This window comes from Vulpes vulpes, chromosome 16, assembly GCF_048418805.1.
Source record: "Vulpes vulpes isolate BD-2025 chromosome 16, VulVul3, whole genome shotgun sequence".
Taxonomy (NCBI): domain Eukaryota; kingdom Metazoa; phylum Chordata; class Mammalia; order Carnivora; family Canidae; genus Vulpes; species Vulpes vulpes.
In genome coordinates this window covers 73,852,942-73,870,171 of record NC_132795.1, presented here as the reverse complement: position 1 = coordinate 73,870,171, position 17,230 = coordinate 73,852,942, and the positions used below count along the sequence as shown (strand labels likewise).

The 17,230-nt window shown below is 45.5% G+C and overlaps 1 long non-coding RNA gene and 1 other non-coding gene across 2 annotated transcripts; both read right to left on the bottom strand.

The window, feature by feature from the left end:
- Positions 1–604: 604 nt before the first annotated feature.
- TRNAI-UAU (transfer RNA isoleucine (anticodon UAU)) lies at positions 605–697 on the bottom strand. The gene is given in 2 exon segments: positions 605–640; positions 660–697. It is a non-coding gene; the product is annotated as a tRNA-Ile (tRNA).
- Positions 698–7,980: 7,283 nt separating this feature from the next.
- Positions 7,981–16,716, bottom strand: LOC140595987 (uncharacterized). The gene is made up of 3 exons (XR_011998010.1): positions 13,361–16,716; positions 11,568–11,733; positions 7,981–11,479 (listed from the first exon to the last, which is right to left on the bottom strand). It is a non-coding gene; the product is annotated as an uncharacterized lncRNA (long non-coding RNA).
- Between the last annotated feature and the right edge of the window lie 514 nt (positions 16,717–17,230).

Sequence of the window (17,230 nt, the reverse complement as noted above, 5' to 3'; positions counted from 1 at the left end):
CGGGGAGAGGGGCACGCCCAGGGCACGTTTCGCAAACTCTGCCCGGGGACGCGGGGAGGCCCGCGGTCTCGGGGTGTCTGCAGCTGCTGCACCCCCGTCCCGCGCTGAGCCCCGGGCCCACGCGCCAGGAGGGGGCGCCCGGCTCGCACCCGCCACCAGCGACGCCGCGCCTCGCCCCACGGGGCCCGGGCTGGGGGCGGGGGGCGGGGGACGGGGACCGCGACGGGGTCCGGGCGCAGGCGCCAGGAGCTGGGGGCACGCCCGCCAGGTGGCGACCTCGGTGCCCGGGCGGACCCCCCCCCTCCCCGCCCCAACCCCTACGGTGCGACGCCCCGGGCTCCCCCCCCCAGCCGGTACCGTGGCGGGGCCTGGGTGCCGTTAAAGGGAAGGCCGGGGAGACAAGCAGGAGGAAGCGGCTTCGCAGATGGCCCGACTCGCGCGGCTGGGTGGAGCGTGGGGGCAGCAAGCCGCTCGCACAGCGGCTGAGAAGCTCCCGGGCGAGCCGCTCCCTGCCGCGGCGGGGCGACCGGCGCACGCAGGCAGCGACGCGAGCTGGGCCGGCTAAAGAGAGACTAAAAGGGGGCGGCGGTGTCCAAAAGGGTCGTGCTCCAGGTGAGGCTCGAACTCACAACCTCGGCATCGCTCTGCATGTACTGCCGTATAAGTACCGCGCGCTAACCGATTGCGCCACTGGAGCTCCGCTGAGCCGGCCTCGCGATGGCTCTATCAGGGTTCACCCAGGCCCGCTGCGGGCTCCGGCGGAGCATGCGCACTCGCGGCTCGCGGCTCCGCGGGCGTGGGCTCCGGCCGCGAGTCGGCGGCAGCGGCGGGCGCCGCGGCCCCGGGTGGCGCGAGCGGGGGGTCCCGCGGGGGTCTCCCCCGGGGACGGAGGGCAGGTTGGCGGGGCCGCGACCGACAGGCCACCGGGCCGCTGGGGGGCGCGCGGTCCGCCCGGCCGGGCAGCGCGGGAGGAGGAGCCGCGGCCGCCGCGCCGGCTCCTCCCGGGAGTTTCCGTCCGCGAGCGGGCGCCGCGGGAGCCGGCGGGCGGGGGGCGCAGGGCTGGGGCCGCTGCCCGGGGCCCGCGGCCCGCGGGACCCGCCGCCCCGCCGCGCTGCAGGCCCCCGAGCCGTCGGCGGGGAGCCGGGAGGCCCGGGGCGGGGGCGGGGCGGGGGCGGGGCGGGGGCGGGGCCTCGGCCTCCCAGCCCGGCCCGCCCCGCCCCCGAGGTGCCGCGCGGTCCCGGGGCCGCCCGAGCGCAGGCACGAGCGCGTCCCCGAGGCCGTTCCCGCACCTGCGGCAGGTGCAGACTCAGCCCGCGGGCTTTGCTGGGCCACTACACGTTTGTTTTCGTTTTAAAACGAGTTCCCAGTATTTAAAAATCAAGAGGCTTGGATACCCATTTCTTAAAAAAAAAAAAAAAAAAAAAAACAGATAATGTCACACTGTACCTAGAGCCCAATTATAACTGTCCGGTGCCCTAGACACTTTCGTCTTCCTGGACCCCTTCCTCCATTAAAAAATAATAATAATAATGGTATTTTATTACGGCAAAATAAAAATATATATAATTCAGGCTGGATTTATTGTTACGATATTTTTCCTTCTGATTTCAAAAGAATTCAAAATGTGAGCATTTTGACGGGCTCTAGACCCTGTGCCTGCTGTCCCTCTTTGATAACTCCGCGGGACCCCCGCGTCCCCCTGCGAGGTTAGCTGCAGCCACCTGCACAAAGTAGACCCCCCCCCTCCCTGTGTCTTCCTCCAGCGTTGCCACCCTGGATTGTCTGCTGGGCCTCTGTTGGCATGTGGGTCACCCCGTTTGGTTGACCAGAGCCGGAAGAACAAACAACAGAACGCTGTGATAATAGGCTGGGGGAACTGCTATGAGCAAGTGATGGGAGACAGAATAAAGATCATGTATGTAGTCACTCTGATGGTGACTGCTCAGTCACAGCTTGTGATAAGGTGACTTGCCAAACAGTAGGATTGTACAGAGGCTTCAGATTCAAGTGGAATCAATCAGACTGACCGGGCAGACAATGAAGAGGCCCCTGCCTTGAGCATGGTGTTGGTAGGAAGCTCAGGGCCCTGTGCCTGCTGGGTTATCTGCCCAGAGGAGGTAAGTGAGGTGCTCCAGATAGTTTTGAACAAGAGCAAGAGCTCAGAAAGAGGGATGGTCAACACAGCTGCAGGATCCCATGAGGCACCAGGCCGGCGGTGGGATGCAGAGTTGTTTACAACACAGCAGGATTAGGGCTTCTTGGAGCATGCCTGGCCAAGTCCAGGGTACTTCCAGGACAGCAGAGAGTGAGATTTTTGAAACAAATAAGTTGGAACAGGCTGTGAAGGTAATTGCATGGTTTCCCTGAGGTGGGAATGCTTTTTTAAAAATTTTAAATTTTATCTTTATTTTTAAAGGTTTTTTTCTTTTAAGATTTTTTTTTTTTTTTTTTTTTTTACTAGATTGCCAATTCGTTACAACAGGATACAACTCAGGAACAGCCAGGTGGAAGAGATAAATGGGGCAGGGTGTGAGGGAATAAGTAACCTTATTTTTAAATAATCTCTACACCAGGTGTGGGGCTTGAACTCACAACCCCAAGATCAAGACTTGCATGCTGCACCATTAGAGCCAGCCAGGCGCCCCAGATTTTGAATTTTAAATTGAAAAGGGTTAATTTCCTGGGAAACAAAGTAACTCATGGACCTATACATAGTGTCTTCTCAAATCCAGTAGCATCTGCAGAGTCTGCTCTTCCAGCCTCCAAGTCCCTCAGGGAGAACACACCTGGTAAACCCTGAGCAGCAACGTTGGCCTCAAGTGATCCACCTTGCCTCTCACTTCTTCTATCCTGGATCTCCTCTTTTGTTGGTTCAGCAGATATTAACTGATCCTGGTTGCATGGGAGGGGAAGACAGCACCCCCTATGGACTTTGGAAACTAAAATAGCTTAATCCCCAAGGAGAGTGGGGCTGGGAAGGAAGCATCTAGTAAAGGCAGTGCAGAACGTGGAGGGGGGGCAGTGTCAGGACATCTGCTACCCAAGAGATTTTTCCAGCAAGAAGTCTCTAGAGACCTTCAAATCACTTAAACTCCACAGACTGACTCTGAAGAGCCATGAATTAAGAGTCTGACCCATGACCCTCCCTGGTTGTGTGACCTTAAGTAAATCTTACCCTCTCTGGACCTCAGCTTCCTTCATAATCTAGGGGATCTAGGGACACCTGAGTGGCTCAGTGGTTGAGCGTCTGCCTTCGGCTCAGGTCATGATCCTGGCATTCCCGGATCAAGTCCGCATCCGGCTCCCCACAGGAAGCCTGCTTCTCCTTCTGCCTATGTCTCTGCCTCTCTCTGTGTGCCTCTCATGAATAAATAAATAAATATAAATAAGATCTTTTTAAAAAAATCTAGGGGATCTAGACCAAATAAGAGCTTTCCCGCCTATCTCGATTGGAGAACTCTTTTTATCATGTATATACTTCCCAACACCTTGAGATTATTAATCATTTAATAATTTTTGTGATGTATATGTTATTTTTAAAATAAAATTCTAAAAAAGTAAAATATAAAACATTTGATATGTATGTATAACTTTTTTTTTAGTTTTTATTTATTTATTCACGAGAGACACAGAGAAGGCAGGCTCTCTGTAGGGAACTAATGTGGGACTCTACCCCAGGACCCCGGGATCGTGACCTGAGCCAAAGGCAGATGCTCAACCACTGAGCCACCCAGGTGCTCCTATGTAACTTTAAAACAATCTCAAGTAATGCCTACAGTATAAAGGCTAGTCTCAACCTATTTCCATTTGCCATGTAGTTGCAAAATTGATTTACCTTATTTATGTAAGGGAAAATCATGCTTTGTTAACAAATAACTTTCTAGAAGTTTTTATTTAAATTCCAGTTAGTTAATATACAGAGTAATACTAGTTTCAGGAGTACTACCACCAGTAGTTAAGATTCTGTTTCTTGGTTTGCCTCTCTCTCTCCTCTCTTCCCCCCCCCCCTTTGCTTGTTTGTTTTGTTTCTTAAGTTCCACATATGCATAAAATCATATGGTATTTGTCTTTCTCTGACTGATTTATTTAACTTAGCATAATACTCTCTGACTCCATCCATGCTGTTGCAAATAGCAAAAAGATTTCATTCTTTTTTATGGCTGAGTAATATTCCATCATAAATATACACTACTCTTCTTTACCCATTCATCAGTCAATGGGCTGTTCCATAATTTGGCTATTGTAGATAATACTGCTATAAACATCAGGGTACATGTATCCCTTTGAATTAGTATTTTTATTTTCTTCGGGTAAATACCTAGGAGTGCAATTGCTGAATCATAGGGTAGTTCAATTTTTAACTTTTTGAGGAACCTCCATACTGTTCTCCAGAGTGACTACACTAGTTAGCATTCCCACCAACAGTGCTGTTTAGCAAATAACTTTTAAAAGAGCATTTATATTTGATACTGGGACAAATGTATATTAAAGTGTATTAAATTTAATGACTCATAGCATCAAAAACAGACAAAAACTGCTTTTCTAAATGAATGTTTGGAATTTATGCTTCTTGCACTTTAAGAAAATGCATTTATTTTTATTACTTTCATGTTTTTGTGTCCAAACAATGAGATAAAACAGACAGGTTCAGGCTACTATATACAAGCACCACTCTGCAAATATTATGAAGTGGGTCTGGCTCATGTTTATTCCTAATAATGAAAGACTGTATTGGATAGAATGGTCACTCTATTTTCTTTTTTGGCTTTGGTTTCTGACATAGAAGAGATATCAGGATGAGCCAGATAAACATTTTAATCAGCTGGATGCAATGTGCATGTCTAGCAAATGAAGATCATCTTGAGTCATATTGTAGAGTTTTCATGTTATGGTCTTCATTTGCTTTATTTCAGCAAACTTTTCACATTTTTTATTTTTAGCCAGCATTCCAATATAAGCGTATACCAAGCAGTATAGGACTAAAAAAAAAAAAAAAAAAAAAAAAAAAAAAAAGTTGCCATGGAGTAGTCAAAACTCACATAGAAAAAAAAAAAAAAGAAAAGAAAAGAAAAAAAAACTCACATAGGGTCCATGGGAGTGGCTGAGTCATATGCACACATCTGCAGGTGCTGGGAGGTTCCCACAGTGATCCCATTTTCGTGGGGCAAGAGATTGTCTGAAGAATTACTTATTTTTAAAAAAAGATTTTATTTATTCATTTGTAAGAGAGAGAGAGTGCACGCAGGCATGTGCTGGAGGGAGAGGGAGAAGCAGACTCCCTGCTGAGCAGGGAGCCCACCCAACCCAGGGCTGGATCCCAGAACCCTGGGGTCACAGTCCAAGCCAAAGGCAGACACTTAACCGACTGCGCCCAAGGAATTAACTTTAATTACATTTTTTCAAATTAGAAATTTAGAAGATGCGCTGCCACCGGTAACAGTGAATGCCTTCCAGAACCCCTGAGATCAGGGAGCTTCTGAGATCCCCTCTTATGCTAATTCGCCCACAGTCCTCTCCAGCACCACGTGGGGAAATGGCCCTTTATTTTCCCTTAGGGGAGAAAGAAGTGTGGGTCCCATGGCCCAACCTCTAGGACAGTGTGATGCAGACTGAACCGAATACACACAGGAGGGAGCCAGATAATTTGGGGGAACCACAGATCCCTTCACTCTGGATTGAAGCTTTAGTGAAGACCTGATAAGAGCCCAGTAGATGAGAAGAAACTTAAAAGACTGCTAACCCCCAACACTGGTAAGCATGTGGCACAGGGACACTGTTGTTTTTGTTTTTGAGACAGTTCAACAGAATCTCTCCAATGCATACATCTTTGACGCAGCAGTTCTGCCTCTAGGAATCTGTCCTCTAGAGACACTGATACATGGGAACAAATATACCATATTTCACTAATTCTAAGATGCCCTATACTGAGAAATATTATTTTATGTACCATTAATAAGAAATGCTGCCATTTTAACTATGATGCCGTGCTTTCATATTACGTAGACTTTTTATTATAAACTTATTTTTAAAAATAAAAAAATTTAAAAATGAACTTATTTAAACTCAGACATTTTAAAAAATCACGTATTACTCTTGAAAAGTACTGCTCTCTGCCCAGCTTTTCTGCCTCTTGGTTCCTCCCACTTTACCTGTGGGCCAACGCATCAGGGAGGAAAGCCACTCAGGGTGTCACACTCACCTCAGTGCACTTCTCCCTGAATTGTGGCTCCTCGACACAGGACTGCCTTTGTGGCTCTTCATTGCCTTTAAGCAAATATGTGTGTGTGTTTGTGTGTGTGTGTATTATACTTCTAGCCATTATCAGTGGGAGTAGCTTGATAGAAAACTGTACGGCAAGAGTTAGCGCCCTTTAATTCATCCTCCAATCAGGGATGTTGCTGAGAGTGAGAGGGGGCACTGTCAGTGACACTGATCAAGGACCATAACTCGTGACTGTCATGAACAGCCAAAACACATGGCAACCCTAATCCTAGCCTCCTTTGCACTGCTATAAATACATAAACCATAAATAAAAGAATAGACCCTTGGCTTCCTTCCTATGACATATCTAAAGAAAGCACCAAACCCTGGCTGGACCTGCACACCATCTGATGACCTGAAAGTATAGATTTCTGGGAATTGAAACAGACAGCACCTGGGCAAACACTTTTCTCAAGATGTCCAGACCAGGCAACAGGTCCATTGCCTCTCCTCTTTAGTGGAAAGAAAATGCCTTTATCTACATTTCCCAATCTCTTGGGGGGGAAAAAAAAGGAGGAAATCTTTGATTATGACCCTTTCCGAAACCATGGTGTTATGATACTGTGAGTATTTCTGAAGGGTTACAAGATTCAGAATTCACAAGTCTTTTATCTGAACTATTAACTAGCTCTGGATTCTTCTCCAAGTTCATAGTTTCTGAATTTGCAACTTTACAGACTATTACTGATAACACACATGGTTCTAAACAGTTCTTTTGAGGTAACAATAGTTTTTCTTTCAGCTATCTTAGAAGTTTTGCTATTCTTGCAAAAAAAAAAATTCATGAACTGTTCTTCCTGTTTATGTGTGTGCTGTATCTTCCCAGATGTGCTCTGTTATTTCATTCTAGGCGCTCCTATAGTATTTCACTATTTTGCCTCCTAGCCACCTTAAGAGACTTCCAGGAGGTGTACATGACTTTGGGTCAATAAATATTTTAAAACCAACATACAGTTTGGAATTGTCGTGTTGCTTTCGGTTCTATACTTGTCTATCAATCTTTTTGCCAGAAGGAGGTGACCAATACAATGATGCTGAAAATCCAGACTTGCAATGAGAAGTGCCTGAGAGCTTCCTTCTAACGCTCACTGTTGCTCCAAGGTGGCTGAAGTGGTTTTCAACTGCTAGGCACTTTCCCTTTGATGTTAGACATGACAACTAGGAAAGGCTCTTCTTGGTTATGTGAGAGGAGAAAAAAACACTAAATATAAAGGACCTATTGATTAGTGATGCTTTCAAGAAAAATCAAAAGGGCAACATAGTAACTGGAACACCTCACTAAAATGAAGTTGGAAGATTCCAGCAGGGGGACCTCTCACACCCACTACTCATAGACAATTGCAGACCCAACAGGAAGAGATGGACTTGACCTTGCATACTACTCTAATACAGCCAGAGGACTTTAAGTTTATAACAGCTTCTCCAACTTACTCCTTTCCTCTCTTTTTTTTAAAAAAAGATTTTATTTATTTATTCATGAAAGACACAGAGAAAGAGGCAGAGATATAGGCAGAGGGAGAAGCAGGCTCCTTGCAGGAAGGCTGGTGCAGGACTCCATCCCAGGACGCCAGGATCATGACCTGAGCCAAAGGTAGATGCTCAACCACTGAGCCACCCAGGTGCCTCTACACCTTTCCTCCTTAAAAGAGTGCACCCCTCCATTGTTCCTCAGACCTGCTTATGGTTTTGTTCTGGCTTGTTTGCCCTAGATTGCTATTCTCTTTTATTCCCAAGTAAATCCATCTTTTGCTGGTAAAATAAACTGGCAGTTTTTATTTGTAAGGTTAACAACACATGGTTTAGCCATTCTCCTGTTAATAAACATCTTGGGTTATTTCTTGCTTGGACCTATCATAAAGAAAGCTGCTAAGAGCATTCTTGTGCACAGTATTTTGTTTTCATTTCTTTGGGGTAAATACAGGAGTGAAATTGCTGGATCAGAAGGTATTTTTGTGTATAGTTTTCATAAACGCATTTTTTATTGTAAAACTTGGAAACGTAAAATTCACCATTTTAACCATTTTTAAGTGTACAATTCAGTGGTATTAAGTACATTTATTTACCTTGTTATGCAATCATCATCACTGTCCATCTCCAAAAGTTTTTCATTACCCCAAACTGAAAATCTGTTCCCCTTTTAAAAAATACTTCTTCATTCCCCTCCCCTCGGCGCCTAGTAACTATTATTCTACTTCCTATCTCTATAAATTTGACTATTCTAGTTACCTCATAAATGGAATAATACAATATTTGTCCTTTTGTGTCTGGGTTCAGTTAGCATACTGTTTTCAAGGTTTATATTACAGCATGTCAAAATTTCATCCCTTATATTCATCCCTTATATTAGTATAATATAATATAGAATATTAGTATAATATTCATATATATATGCCACATTAAGTTTATTCATTCATCAGTCAATGGACACTTAGGTTGTTTCCACCTTTTGGCTGTTGCAAATAATGCTACTATGGACAGAGGTATACAGATATCTGTTTGAGTTCCTGCTTTCACTTTTGGATCTATACTCAGAAGTGGAATTGCTGGATTACATGAGAATTTTGTTGAACTTCTTTATATGATAATTCTGTTGAACCATACTGTTTTTCTCAGCAGTTGCACCATTTACATTGCCACTTGTAATGCACAAGAGTTGCAATTTCTCCACATCTTCACCAATACATATTTTCTGTCTGGGGGTTTTTTAGTAACAGTTATTCCAATGGAGGTGAAGTAGTACCTCATGTGGTTTTGATTTGCTTTTCTCAACTTAGTGGTGGTGAGCATCTTGTCATGTCCTGATTGGCCATTTGTGTATCCTTGGAGAAATGTCTTCAAATCTTCTGCCCTTTGCTTTTTTTTTTTTTTAATATTTTATTTATTTATTCATGAGAGACACAGAGAGAGAGAGGCAGAGACACAGGCAGAGGGAGAAGCAGGCTCCTTGCAGGGAGCCCGACATGGGACTCGATCCCAGGTTTCCAAGATCACGCGCTGGGCTGAAGGCAGCGCTAAACCGCTGAGCCACCCGGGCTGCCCTTCTGCCCCTTTCTTGATTAGATTTTTAAGGTTTTGTTATTGAGTTTTAGGATTTCTTTATATATTCCAGATATTAACCCCTTACTAGATATAGGATTTGCAATAATCTCTTCCATTTTTGTTTTCACTTTCTTGATAGTGAGCTTTGGTGTGCAAAAGTTTTTACCTTTGATGAAGTTCTGTATTTTTTTTAAAGATTTTATTTATTTATTTATTCACAAGAGACACAAAGAGAGGCAGAGACATAAGCAGAGGGAGAAGCCGGCTCCCTATGGGGAGCCTGATACGGGACTCGATCCCAGGACCCCGGGTTCACGACCTGAGCCAAAGGCAGATGCTCAACTACTGAGCCACCCAAGGTGCCCTGATGAAGTTCTGTATTTTATAAGAAACTGCCAAACCCTTATTTCCAAAGTAGTCGTGCCATTTTATACTCCCACCAGCGATGCTGAGCATTCCAATTGCTCTATATCTTTGTCAACACTTGGTATTGTCTAATTCATTCATTCTTTAATCCATTCTACTGGGTATATAATAATATCTCATTGTAGATTTAATTTGTATATCCCTGATGACTAATGCTGTTGAGCATTTTTGATGTACCTATTGGCTATTTGTATATCTTTGTTCAAATCTTTCACCCATTATTTTGTTGGCTTTTTTTGGGGGGGGGTTGGGGTCTTTCTGACTAAGTTGTAGGAGTGACTGATATTTCTCAGTTTCTCCATCTGCAGATAGCAGGCATGAATTCCACCAGGACACAAGAAATGCCTAGGTTAGCCACCATCCACAGTGCCCTGGATTCATAAGAGCCCCACTCTCATTCAAGGCATGTAGGATCCGTGCCAGGAAAAATTAAGGGAATGCCACAGGATGCTGAGGGGTGGAGGGGTGAGGTGGTGGGGAGAGTCTACCAATGATTTAAAGGGGGTAGTGTTCAGTGGCCCCTGGCAAAGAGAAGCTGTAGAATATCTCAATGGGAGAGAGGAGAGAGGAAAGTATAGGAGAGAGCCCACTGGCCCTGGAGCCAGAGAAAATGGAAATGTAGCAGATATATGAGCTAAACTGAAAGCAGAGCTAACCTATGAATGTCTCCCCAAGGACCTTCCACCTGCGAGGTGACAGGAGACATAAACTTCCTGTTCTATTTACAGAGAGCCCCAGAAAGCAAACAGTAACCACAGTGTAGATGAAGGGATTTCTCCTTGGCTGCCCTACTCTGCCGTATTCTGTCCAGTAGGTCTCAGCTGCTCCATCCCAGGGCCAACAGCCAATTGTGATAACATCAGAGAGGCAATATATTGGAGGGCCAAACACTTTATTTGATGCCTTGATCTTAGGATCTAACCCTCCCTGGGTGGCAAATCATAACTATAAATAATTTTTTTAAGAGAGAGAAGTAAGGGAGGGGCAGAAGGAGAGGGAGAGAGAGAATCTTAAGCAGGATCCACACAGTGCAAAGCCTGATATAGGGCTTGATCTCACAACCCTAAGATCATGACCTGAGTCAAAACCAAGAGTTGGACGCTTAACCAACTGAGCCACCCAGGAGCCCCAACAAATCTTTTAATATGTAAAATTAAGCATATAAAAATATACCAGTCAAGAGACAGAAACCATGCCAGTCTTGACAAAGACTCTACTACAGAGAACTGTTAGCTAGGTTTAAAGTTAACTAGGTAACTGAAAAGAAAAAAAAAAGAGTTCTGTAGTATCACAGACACCATAGCAGCTGGAAGCAGCAGCTACCACCCATGGGGCTGAGGGCACCAAAGATGAAACAATTACTGGGGTGCCTGGGTGGCTCAGTGGTTGAGTGGTCTGTCTTTAGCTCAGGTCATGATCCTGGGGTCCTGGGATCGAGTCTGCATCAGAGTCCTTGCAGGGAGCCTGCTTCTCCCTCTGCCTATCTCTCTGCCTCTCTCTCTGTGTCTCTCATGAATAAATAAATAAAATCATTTAAAAAAAAAAAAAAGGAACAATTACTAAAACTTGGAAGGTGGGGGAGGACTTGTGCAGACTTGAAACTCTGACCTCCAAAGGAGGCACACCTGCTTCTACTGTTGGTATCTCTCTCTGATGGGGGTCTCTTCAAAGCTGATATTTCAAGAACTGCCAGTTGTAGAGGACAGGACAAGGAAGCTGAGGGAAGGACCCAGGATGTGGAGCTCAGGAGCCACTGGCAAGCAGAGCACAGACAGAAAGCAATCAGTGAGGAGCCAGCCCCCACTTCACCCATCCCCATCCTTGCAGACTCCCCTCCTTACCTCCATCTGGCAGGGCCTAACAGAACCAGCTGGGAAGCAACAATGGAGTTTGCAGCATCCCAGCCCGTGCATCATAACGCAGAATGTAAACAATGGGTTTGGAGCTGAGAGACAATAATTTAATAACTGGCGCAAAGGGCTTAATATCGCACAGAACGCAGTAACCCTGCAGGCAAACAGAAATATTTTGAGAACAACCCACCCATCCTCTATTCACCCAGAAAGACAAGGGTTATCTTAAGAGCAAAACAGACCAAAGGTCCAAGCATCTGCCATATTGATTTCCTTCTGTTACTCCCTGTGGTGGTTCTAGCTCAGTGGTTCCCAAGCTTTCATGTCTAAGAATTACTGCATATTGTACTTTATGAGTGACATAAAGAATGTTCTAATTTGATTTTAACCATATGCAACTTTTGCAACCTTACTAGCTTTATTTTTTAAATTTTTTTTCAAGATTTTATTTATTTATTCATGAGAGACAGACAGAGAGGCAGAGACACAGGCAGAGGGAGAAGCAGGCTCCACGCAGGGAGCCCAACATGGGACTCGATCCTGGGTCTCCAGGATCAAGCCCTGGGCTGAAGATGGCACTAAACCACTGAGCCACCTGGGCTGCCCCTCTTACTAGCTTTAGAACCAAATGCTCCCCAACATCACAATACCCCAGCCCCACTGGAGTGGATCAGAGGCAGAACTCTTTAAGAAGAAACAGTATAGGGGTGCCTGGGTGGCTCAGTGGTGAGCATCTGCTTTTGGCTCAAGGTGTGATACCGGGGTCCTGGGATGGAGTCCTGCATCGGGCTTCCCATAGGGAGCCTGCTTCTCCCTCTGCCTATGTCTCTGCCTCTTTCTCTGTGTCTCTCATGAATAAATAAATAAAATCTTTTAAAAAAGTATTTGTAAATAAAAATATGAAACCATTGAAATTTAAAACTCAGTAGAGGGGCTGAACCATAGAATGCTTTAACTGAATAGAAAAACAGTAAACTGAAAGACTAGGCAAAAGAATATTCCCAGAATGCAGGACAAAGGGAAATGAGGAAAAGAAAGAAAAGTTCAACGACATGCAGATAAGATCTAAAAATTCTAGCATTCATCAAAAAATTTTTTCAGAAGTTGATAATAGAACAGATGAGAAACAATTTTATAAAAGCCAAGAATTTCCCAGATCTGAAGAAAGACACACAGACACACACAAACACACAAAGAATAATTCCCCCAAAATGTTTGGACTATAAAAAGCAATCACAAGTTAATAGGTTATGAAAACATATTAACATATTAACATCTAAGTATTGCCTGTATAAAATTTTTAAATTATAATCTAAACAAAATCAACATGGAAGTTGCCAGTAGGGAATTCCAGAAGGAAGTTAAAACTTGCCCAGATTTCTTTGTTCTTGCCTTAGGTTCTGGGGGGCGGGGGATATAGATGCTATTTAACAATACATATTATTAGAAATCTACAAATTTAGATAAATGCGTGTATTTAAAGAATAACCCCCAGATATATAGGAATAGGGTGTCAAAGGAAAAATCGATAAAAGAAAATGTAATCAAAAGCCGGGTGTCATGGACATGACTACCTCCCAAGAATTATTTCCTACCTCCTATCTGAATTTTGTGTAAGGATCCCACCCCTTCCCCCTGGCCACAGACTTTGAGGGAAGCCAACTCCACCTGCAGCTTCAAGTACAAATCTTAATTTGACTAAATCAGAGTAGCCCACTCCCTTTGCCCCAATAACTAGTTCAAGTATGGTCATGTGAGCCTCAGATTGCCAGTAAGCATACCTGGTTCTCGCCTGGGGGCAATTTTGACCCCCAGAGACATTGGGCAATGTCTAGAGACATTTTTGGTTGTCCCGACTGGAGAAGAACTCTGGCATCTAGGGGAGAGAAACCATGGATGTGCTAAACATCCTACAATGCAAAAGAACAGCCCCCTACAAAAATTATTCAGCCCAAAATGTCAATGGTGCCAAGGTCAGGAAGTCCCGGCCGAAAGGAAAACCTATGGACACTTCACAACCCTTGACCTCTCAAAGAAGCAGCCTTGGGATAAAGCTGATGCTGCAAATAGCAGATCTGAGAGATGGAAAGAAGCAAGGTCCATGATGACACTGCTGGTCACAGGCTCATTCTCCCACTGGGTATCCAGTTACACAAGCGTTTAACTTTCCATTGGTTACGCTGCTGTTTAACTGGGGTTTCTGTTACTCACAGCCAGGAGCATCCTGATAAACTAGGAAAGAAAGAGGAGAAAAAACAAGGAGGAGGGGTGTGTGTAGACAGAATAACACCCCATCCTCTCATCCATTCCCCCTACCAAAGACCGCCACATCCTAATCCCCAGAACCTGTGACTGTGTTGCCTTACTTGATGAAAGGGCCTTGTGCAGTGTGATTATACTAAGGAGTTAGAGATGGAGGGACTATCCTGAGTTATCTGAGTGGGTCCAATGGAATCACAAAGGTTCTTAAAGGGAAAGAGGAAGGCAGGAGGGTCACAAGGAGAGTGGTGTGACAAAGAGAGCAGAGGATGGAGTGATGCCCTTTAGCAATAGAGGAAGGGCATTGCACAATGGAGGAAGGGTTCTAGAAGCTGTGAAAGGCAAGGAAAATGGGTTCTCTCCTCAAACCCCCAGAAAAAAAACCACAGCTCTGACAATACTTTGATTTTAGCTCACAATACCCATTCAGACTTCTGACGTACAGAACTGTAAGATAATAAATGTGTGTCATTGTAAGCTCCTCTAGGTTTGTAGTAATTTGTTTTAGCAACAATAGGAAACTAACACAGCATGGCAATTAGAAAACAGAAAATAAAATGTCAAGAGTATGTAAAAAAATACCAATAATTACACAAACAAAAGAGTTGATCACCTTTTAAATAACAAAGGCTCTCAGACTAGAGATTTTTAAACTCCAGCTACATGCCACGGGTGCAGAAACACACTCACTTTGAGGAGTGACAAAGTCATACTGCAAGGCGTATGGATTCGAGAAGGGAAGAAGTTTTTGTGGCTTTTTTTTTTTTTTTTTAGACTTTATTTTTAAGTAATCTCTATACCCAACTCAGAGCTCAAACTCACAACGCTGAGATCAAGAGTCACACGCTCCACTGACTGAGCCAGCCAGGAGCCTTGTGGCATCTTTTTGATCAACTTCCAATACCTGGAAACTACACAAGCACACAAAGGTATAGCAATATTAATATCAGACAAAGTTGAAGTCAAGGTGAAAAGAAACTAAGAGGAAATCGTTCATATTGATCAAGAAACACTATAACAAGAAGGAAAATAGTCATGAGGATTTTTACATCTAACAACATAGATTCAAAATATGTAAAGTAAAATCTGCTCAAAGAATAGGGAGAAATTGATTGGGGCTCATGTCATGATCTTAGGGTCATGAGATTGAGCCTGTGTTCGGCTTCGTGCCGGGCATGGAGCCTGCTTAAGATTCTCTCTCTCTCTCTCTTTCCCTCTACCACTTCCACCCCACTCACTCACTCTCTCTTAAAAAATAATAAGAAAATAAAAATAAGGATAATGATTATTTGGGTGACACAGCAGGTTAACCTAATAGAAACATTTAGAACTGCATTCTAGGAGAAAAATACACATTCACAAAGTTGACCGTAAGCTAAGCTGCAAAGGAAATATTAACACATCCATCCACCCAAAAATAATACCTAGGCCATCTTCATTCACCACAGTGCAATAAAATTAGAAATGAAAAACAAAATGGTAGGGCAGCTGGGTGGCTCAGTCAAGCATCTGCCTTCAGCTCAGGTCAGGATCCCAGGGTCCTGGGACGGAGCCCAGATCAGGCTCCCTGCTCAGTGGGAAGCCTGCATCTCCCTCCTCGCTCTCCTTGTTTGTTCTCTCTCTTTCTCTTTCATGTTCTCTCTCTAATGATAAATAAAATCTGTTTTTAAAAAAGCCAAAATGATAGCCAAATAACAACAAAAAACCAACAGCAAAAATAAACCAACCATATGTTTCAAAACAGACTTGTAAATAACTCAAGGGATAGGAGGCCCAGAGCAGATTTCCAAGTAACCCATACAGCTCATAATCTAGCCCTTGCATTCACATAAAGCTCTCTGTTTTTAAATATTTGCTGAATTACATAAAAGTCAGAGAGGCAAAGACAGACCCAGAAGCTCAGGGAAAGGAATTGGCCGGAGCAACTGGTTCTGTCCATCTGAAAGGTTGTAGGGGTTTGACAGTTATCACCAGCCAGGTTCACCAAAGCCTAGAAGCATCTACTGAGCTCAGTGATTTGGAAGGGGAGTCATTGCCATCCAGGGGAGACCAGAGCAAGGCACCGGCAGGCAGGACACGTTCTAACAAGCTCTGATCCTATAGCAGATCCTGTTTGCTTCTGATTCCATAGTGCAAATGAGCTCCTGTGAGAGGGGAGAGGTGGCTACTGCAAGGAGGTAAGGTCTAGAAACTAGAAAAAGTCCACAGATCCACAGGTAGGAGGAGTCCAGCCAGCTGTGAGTAGACCATGCGGTAACATTTTCCTGAACACTGGAGTCGAATAAATGGTGCCAGACACTCAAATTGAATAGGAAGACTGCCAACTGAACAGATGTGATATTTTATCTATACAGTACAAGCCAGAGAGCATGTTTGACAGTGACCATACAGCAGATTACTTAGCCTGGGTTTAGGGTTCATCTGGATAATTCAGACCCCAACTCGTGGCCTCAATTAGTCACCTTATTTGACTTCATAAATTAAAATGCAGGGTAACTATCCTTTCCTTTGTACTATGTAACAGAACATCTGTTCAGCTAAGGATTTTTCTCTTTAGGTGGGAATTTGTTCATGCCTTTATCCACCCACTACCCAAGCATCCAGTTAACAAACAGCCAAAACAAACCTCACCTATCATGCATGGGTCCTTGTTGCTTCAGGAGTCATGTGTACGCCTCCTCTGGCTTACTTACAGGGGACAAAGAATACCGTTTGAGTTGTTTTGGTGCCAAACAGTATGCAATATTTTTGAGAAAGAAATGCTCAGAAAAAAAAAAAAAAAAAAAGCTCTAAATAAATAACTAAAAAGAAGATGGAAAGGCGGTGGGGGTGGAGAGGCGCCTGCAGGGTCCTCCCAGCCCAGGTGGGCGGCGGTCCTCTCCCCTCCGGCCCGGCTCGGGTGTGCGCAGGAGGCGTCGGAGGGGCGGGGCGGGGGCAGGGGGGCCGCGGGGCGGGGGCAGGGGCGCTGCGGGGCGGGGCAGGGGGGCCGCGGGGCTGCCGCGCGAGGAGTCGCGCTTCCCAGACTCGCGAGCCTGGACTCCGGCGTCCGAGCCCGGCTGCCTCCCTTGCGCCCACCCACCCGCCTCTACCACACGCGCACCTGTTCCCTAAGAATCCTGAGCCCGGGAGCCGGCGGGGAAAGCAGTGCCGGGCCGTCTTCGCCTCCTCCGCGCCCTCCCCGCTTCTCGGGTCCCCGACCTCACAGCGCGCCCCGAGGGCAGGGGCAGGGGCAGGGGCAGGGGTGGGTCACCGGGCTGCCCGCCCACCCCACCCCGCCCCCCGAGGTTCCCGGGCGCCCGGTTCTGCACCCGAGACCCGCGCCGAGTTGTCCTGTGACGTGCGCGCGTCCTGGGACCCGCCGGCCCCGCGTGGGTGCTGGGCGCTGGGTGCTG